The sequence below is a fragment of the Podarcis tiliguerta genome, assembly GCF_965153285.1.
Source record: "Podarcis tiliguerta genome assembly, chromosome: 5".
In the NCBI taxonomy this organism is placed as follows: domain Eukaryota; kingdom Metazoa; phylum Chordata; class Lepidosauria; order Squamata; family Lacertidae; genus Podarcis; species Podarcis tiliguerta.
The window spans coordinates 58,836,274-58,843,550 of NC_139538.1; the positions used below are offsets into that span (position 1 = coordinate 58,836,274).

General features: G+C 41.6%; 1 long non-coding RNA gene across 1 annotated transcript; it reads right to left on the reverse strand.

Moving 5' to 3' along the window:
* Positions 1–1,028: 1,028 nt before the first annotated feature.
* On the reverse strand, positions 1,029–6,987 carry LOC310678966. The gene is made up of 3 exons (XR_014512068.1): positions 6,959–6,987; positions 2,273–2,331; positions 1,029–1,201 (listed from the first exon to the last, which is right to left on the reverse strand). It is a non-coding gene; the product is annotated as an uncharacterized lncRNA (long non-coding RNA).
* Positions 6,988–7,277: the final 290 nt, after the last annotated feature.

Here is a 7,277-nt window from a genome sequence, read left to right on the forward strand (position 1 = left end):
ATTTACCCATCCTAATCATAGATTAAGCCTAATGCATAATTTCCAAGTCCTTTGGAGTATGAGGAGGAGAGATTGTTCCTGCCAGGTGGACGATGGTGAAGCAGACCCTGATTTGGAAACTCAGGTGCTCAGTGCATCTGTATCCAGAAGCCATAAATTCCTTCTAAATTGCAGCACACTCATGGATTGCCAGGTTTTGTAATAACGCTGAATCATCCAGCTGCCTAGCTTTACAAGTGCAAGACCAAGACATTTTGTTGCCTGAAGTAAATGACAAGATGGCATCCTCACTCATTCCACATACCAAAACCAACCCCACGGGCAGCTGAATCTTGCTTGGTGATGGAGTAATCTCCTCCTCTGCACCTTAAGGCTAGCTTAGAGCATGCAGTTCAAGTCACATGGCACACACAGCTCTAATCTCAATACCTTGCCAGTGCTTCCCAACATCTGCTGCTGAAGGCAACCACTCCACTCTCCCTAATGGTAGGACCGGGCCTGACAGATATGAATCACATGCAGGTGGGTCATGGAAAGAGATAATCAGTTTGCTGTGGGGAATGAGGAATTAACCCACTATTACTTATGGGAAACTCATGGCCCTCCAGATGTTGTTGGACTCCAACTCCCATCATCCTTGACCACTAGCCATGCTGGCTGGGGCTGATGGAGTCCAACTACGTCTGGGAAACTGCAGATTCCCTATTCCTGCTTTAGATTATCAATGGTGCTCATCTAACACAGACATTAGGGGTAACAAACACTTGGGACAGCTTTCAACATTGGGTCTCTCTCATCTTTCTGGAATCCTGCTCAGCTTAGCTTCCACTTTTTCCTTCCCCAAATTGCTAATCTTCATCTAAAGAATCCAGCAAATATATAGTGTTGGCACAAAGGATGTTTCTATTCAGATAAGCTTTGGATTTTTACATGTCAGAGACTTGTTCCTCAGAACGTATTTCAAGAATAAAGCAGAGATGTAGAGAGGAAAAATGTGAAGGGAGAGAAATCAAAACAAAGGGGGAGGGAACCCTATGATGATGTAAAGCATCTAGGTTGACAGATTTTATCTGTTTTGGCAGCTTTCTGTATTGCATTGCTTTATCAGTCCACCATATATTTCCAAAGGCTTGGAGGAAAAGACCAAAATCCTTACACACTGATATTGTTGTCTCTTAGCCTGGCATCCAAAGATAAATGTCTGGAGGGAAAGCAGTGAAAATGGAATACATTTTCTCCAGAGTACAGGCAGACCATACTTCTCCAGAAGTATCACTGGACAATTTTCTCTATACAAGTCTACCATTATAGCAAAACTGAAATATTTAGTAATGCGGTACACCGAGTGCTTATTTCCAGACATGTCTTTATCAAAAGAACTGTGCATCATATCGCTTAATGGGAGTTCAGAATGACTAAATTGTAGTGTTCGATGAAAGCTAGGAATGGAATCTAGACTAGAGAATCTGGGGAATCTATGAAAGCATTTGCAGCTGGGGTTTACTAGAGATACAAGATGCTGTGCCTTGAACTCTGTGACCGCAGTTCTTCATGGGAGGGTTCTCCCCCCCCACACACACACCAGAATGTATCATTTCTATACTAATGGAAGTACAAAGACCTTCTCCACCAAATGAAAAATGGGGAGCAGATGAAAGTGCCAGCTTGAAGAAGAGGAGGAAAAGAAGGTTCTGGGAGTATTATTTCCTCTCATCAAAAGGCCTCTTCTTGCCTGGAAATAATGCTCAGATCATCTTTTCCCACCAGGATGGTGAAGCATATATTCAGATCCACCCACCCCCAGTGAGACAAGATACTCAATCCTGCCATCATCTCTAGCATCCTCCTCTGTTTACTACACACTGCCTTTCCCACAGTAACTTGAGTTAGTAGAAGGCAGAGGAAGGCAGGATTGGGTATGAGCATAATTGAGGCAGGCGACTTGCTAGAGGTGGGTTGGGTCTGCCTTGATTTTGCTCACTGTAATACAAGCAGGAATTCCATGCATAGTTAAGAAGCCCTAATTGAATGCCTACTTCCTCCCTAGTGGAATCAGCCACTGAGTTGGGTCTCTTCCCTTGATGATTAAAAACAAACGATTCCTTAACCCATCAACCCAAGGTACCTGCTGGATACGCTGCTGTAAGAAATAAGAGCTACTTGAGTACAATCCAGTTGTAACTAGAAGGAAGCACAGGTGTTCCCCATGCAAGTTGCCCCTGGCTCTTGTAAACTTTCAGAGCAATGAATCCTCTTTAAATGCCAATGTCACCTTTGTTCCACTTTGTGCCATTCCAACTGTGTGCTCGCTTCAGGATATTTCAAGGAGGCCTGCAAATAGACACAGATGCAAATGTATTCATCCAGCATTATTATTAATCTGCATCACATTAAAGGGTTTTTTTAAAAAATAGAAAAGACACTTGCTGTGTGAGTCCGTTAATTTCTTGCTGAATCTCATTCCTGATCTAACACAAGGCAAAATACCTGTTTTGAAAAGGGACCCCAAAAATCTTGTTTTAGTCCTCTATCAGCAAGTGGGGACAAACACATTTAGGCAGTAAGGTAAAAAAGGTAGAGGACCCCTGGGCGGTTAAGTCCAGTCAAAGGTGTGATGGGATGATGAGCTGCTTGTGCGTAAAAGGCCAGTCCCTCAGAGTTTGATCAGGTTTTCAAACCTCTCCCTGTGACGGAGCCCCTCCAGCATGGCTGCGTCAATCGCTAGCAGAATCCGAAAGTGGCTGCTTTCGGAATCGTTTCCAACATAAAAGCTCCTTAACGGAAACACGTCTTCTGGACTCTCGGCGTGACAGTTTCCGGCGAGGAATGGGTGTCCCTATAGGAGGTCCTGAGACCTCCCCGCTGTTTTCGCTGGAAGCGTCTCTGAGCCATCCCTCCGACTCACCTTCCCTTGAAGTTCCTGCTCTCCCCCTACTGGTTCCCTCTTCTGCTGCTACGTCTCTCTCAACCTCAGTGAGCCTTTGCACCTCCTGTCCTTCCGATGGCAGTTCCCTGACAAAAGGCAACTATGGGGTGCAGCGCTCATCTCGCTTTTCAGGCCAATGGAGCTGGCATTTGTCTGCAGACAGCTTTCCAGGTCGTGGCCAGCATGACTAAACCACTACTGGTGCAATGGAACACCATGATGAGCGCCAGAGTGCATGGAAATGCTGTTTACCTTCCCGCTGCAGCAGTACTTATTTATCTACTTGCACTGGCATGCTTTCAAACTGCTAGGTTGACAGAAGCTGGGACAGAGCAATGGGAGCTCACCCCGTTGCATGGATTCAAACCACCAACCTTCCGATCAGCAAGCCCAAGAGGCTCAGTGGTTTAGATCACAGCAGCAGGAGAATCATAAAATGTTTGGGTGGTATCCTACTAAACAGTTCCACTAATGCAAAGGATTTTAGCTGTGGAATTGAACTCCCCTGCCCTCTTCTATCTCCACAAACCCCATAAATCTGTTCCAGGGTTTCTTCCAACCCTCCAGAGAAAATTTATGGGGCATGCAAGGAGATGAGAGGCTGGAGAGGGTCTATTGTGCAGCTAAAACTCCTTGCTTTAGCTGAACTCTTTAGTTGGATGCTGCCCTTTATGTCAGACTCTGTGCTCCAGGAAGTCCTCAGCCATGCACAAAATTTAGTATCCTGGCTGTTGTGGTCCCTGAGACCCCAATTGCATCTGCAAATGTTTGCAAGCAAACTGCACCCTGACTTCAGCTGGTGGCCATATTTAATGGCAACTGACAAACAAGGATCTTTAGATGACCTTTCTCTGTTTATGGAAAGGTCTTTGCAGAATGTGTTGTTGAGGGTTGCCTTCCACACTTCCGGTGCATAGTGTCACAGGTCTCCTTCAAAAGAATCAATACAGTCCTCAGATTTGATTATCAGCTTCAACTCTGAGCTATCAATGTGAGCTACAAGCTTGCCTTCTGTGCAGGAACTGTGGCATAGAGCCTTGTGCCATATGAAAATGTCACAACTTATGGACAATTAGTGCTGTTCACATAGGAAGAAGTCCAGTGAGGCAGTATATGCCATCAAAACCCACAAAATTTATGTCATAAAATCATGGCTGTGTTGTGATTCCAGAATGCCATACATCTATGATGCAGGCATATATGTGCAGAAGAAAGATGGTACTCCAGTAATTAAGAAATTTGATCAAACAGTGGTTGGGAGACTAAATGCGCATTTAGTCTGGAAGGAATATAACAACTGTTTCTTCAGCAGTGTACAACTGTGCCATGGTATTAGAAAATTAGTCAGAATATCAGTTTTCTCCCAGTTGGCACTCTGAAAATCAAATGAATCAGAAATCTCCCAGAGTCCCTTGTCCACAGACAAGCATGGGACAAGCATGCAACTGCTTTATCTGTCCTGTTCATGCAGTTGTGAAATGTTGTTGTGCATAAGTGGCTCAGGTAGTAAGTGTTGTGGTTGCAAAGTCTGGGGAAAATCCTACACAGATAAGAGCATCCTAGGACATATCAGAAGAATGCTGGGACAATGTAGGAGCAATTCTCCAATTTACCATCATAATAAATGTTGAGACTTTCTCTCTGTTTCTCTTCTTTTTATGTTGATGCTATTCATATTGATGAGTAACTTGACTAGACATTTATTGTCTACCATCTCCAGCTTATACAAAATGTGATATTCTTTCTAAAGTAGACATTATTTTTTTCTGAAGTCATCTCTATGATTTCATTTTGCATGGTGGCAGTATGACGGTCTGTTCTGATATTCAATCATTTTTAGTTGGCCTACGCTAAGATAAATTAACAAAGTCTGAATGTTTTACTATGCCGGTTTTATTTAATGATTTCCAGATTCAGGAATCTGCTAAGCAATTCTTTATATATACATGTTGGTGGGTGTTTTTACATTTATAATATGTTATTTACTGATTAATCTATTCTGATGATAGCATAAACTGTAATGGTTTCTCTGAAGCACTAGAGAGTCAAAAATTTGCTGGGTTCAAGGCCTAATCCATTGATATAGTGTATATGTAAGATCAATTATCTTACTGTGTATGTTTGATCTTTTTTGGCATCAATTTTCCTCCACACACTCATTCTGGAAATGATACAGAGGCAACTTACCAGCAGCTGACAGAATCACCTTAGTAGTTTTTGGGGGTGGTGAAATAGCAGAAATAATAGCAAATTTATAAGTGACAAAACCTGATAGAATAAGATTTCGGATCTTTCATTGACTTTCTAAATGTGTCACATTTAACACAGGCAACAGTGTTATTATACCATGAAGTAAATCATGCTGAACTCAATGGGTCTTACTTCTAAATAGCACTGTTCCTTACTGAGCAGGAATTCAATATGAATGGCTTCCTTGTAAGGGCTCTTAGGATCATGGGCCTCATCACCTACAAAAAAAAACTGTGAATGCAATTCTGCATCTCTTTATTAAAGAATAAATTCCACTAGCAGTAGTGAGACTTCTGAATCAAGGCTTTCAGATCTGCAGTAAGAATATGAGTAAGAATGTTGACGAAATGCCTTCGGTACTGGTAGGCTACTAGACTGCCATGCTGGTAAATGAATGAAATATTTTCTTCACTTTGACAAATGGCTCAGCCTGCAATCAAGATAAAACCTGCCGTTGCTAATATAAATCATTAAGTGTAAAACACTATGAGGAGGGCAGGAGGGGAAGACCTTTGAATATCTATCTATCATCTATCTATCTATCTATCTATCTATCTATATCTATCTATCTATCTATCTATCTATCTATCAATGGGGCTCATTTCTTCCTGTGAAGTTTCATCAAATCTAACACACAATACAGCCCCCGCTGGATGCATAGAGATTCTGAAATGCCCCTAGCAAAACAGTGTACCTTATGGGAAACAGAATAGTTAACTCTGTGCTTAGAGTCATAGCATGGCATCAAGCAAACATCATATGTCACATGTGTATTGATAGCACAACTCCCTCTTGGCAATAAAAAACAGGGAGACAGCCTTAGCAGAATAAATCCATGAATAGGGGAACTAAAGCTCTGAACTGCTTGCGTTCTGGAAGGAGGCCAAGAAATTCGGACATAGATCAGTGGTACTCATCTGGCAGTACTGAAGGCTTTTTTCTTTGAATCTCAGACTGGGACTGAATCCTTTAACCACAGAAAGACCTTTTGCATAGTCCCAACACCCTGAGACTGATCATCAGGCCCCCTGTTGTATTGGACAATGTTGGCAGGAAAAGAAAGAAAGAAAATGACGGGGAATGCTCAGATTGTTGGGTTCAGTATTGATATACATAGAAGAACTACAGACTGGAGGACATTGACTTGATGAAAATCTTGGTGGTTTGTAAGAAATCAACAAAATCAATTGCTAATTTGGAAATAAAGAGTTATAATTATCTTGATCTTTCCACTAATAATTTTTATTAATTGTAATAGTCTAAAGGATTTAGCTTTGTACCTTGTTTTATAATGTGAACATTTTGTAATACCTTGCCAGGGGTAGGTAAGAGAGAAAAAGTGGACAGGTAACAATTCTTTTTACTATAGAGGTGGAATGTTGTGGTATATAGTTCAGGACACAACAGCTGTGCATCTTTTTCCTGCCCAACAGTTTCCTTACTGACACAATAATCTTACATGGTGCTAGATTAATCTCTGGCAACCTGTATTCATTGATTTAGTTAGAATCTAAGCCAACCTCAGTGGATTTTAAAGATTCTTGCTAAACTGAGGGGTTCTTTGTCTTGAGTTCCAATACCTTGGCCTTGCAGTTTTCTGCAAGAACTTGCTGTTAGAGGGGTAGATTCAGAAGGCAGAGGCGGCACACTTCTTTGATTTATTATATTCAGCATAAATGCATTAGCCAACACACTACATTGCTGCAGGAAAAAACATGAAAGCAAACTGAAGCATTGCGGAATGAATGATGAAAGTTGTTCAATAGAGGAAACATTACTCACAGCTACTTGGGGTGACAGTATGGGAGGCCTTTTGGAGAAAAAGATAGGGGAAAAATAGGGAAGTGGGGAAAAGAAATCCAGTGTCAGCAGTTGATCTGGCTGTGGTAAAAGACATCACAGTTCCCAAGTCATTGGCAACTGAAGCATTTTACTATCACAATGCCATTGAGTTTTTCTTCTTCTTTATATACTGTGAATTACTTTTGAGTTTCTGGAAACCAAGTGATAATTCTACACTCACAAAAACTTTCCTTTTTAACTCTGTCTGAGTTACATCAACATTCTTCATTCTTCAACACGTAATACCATTGGCTTAAAA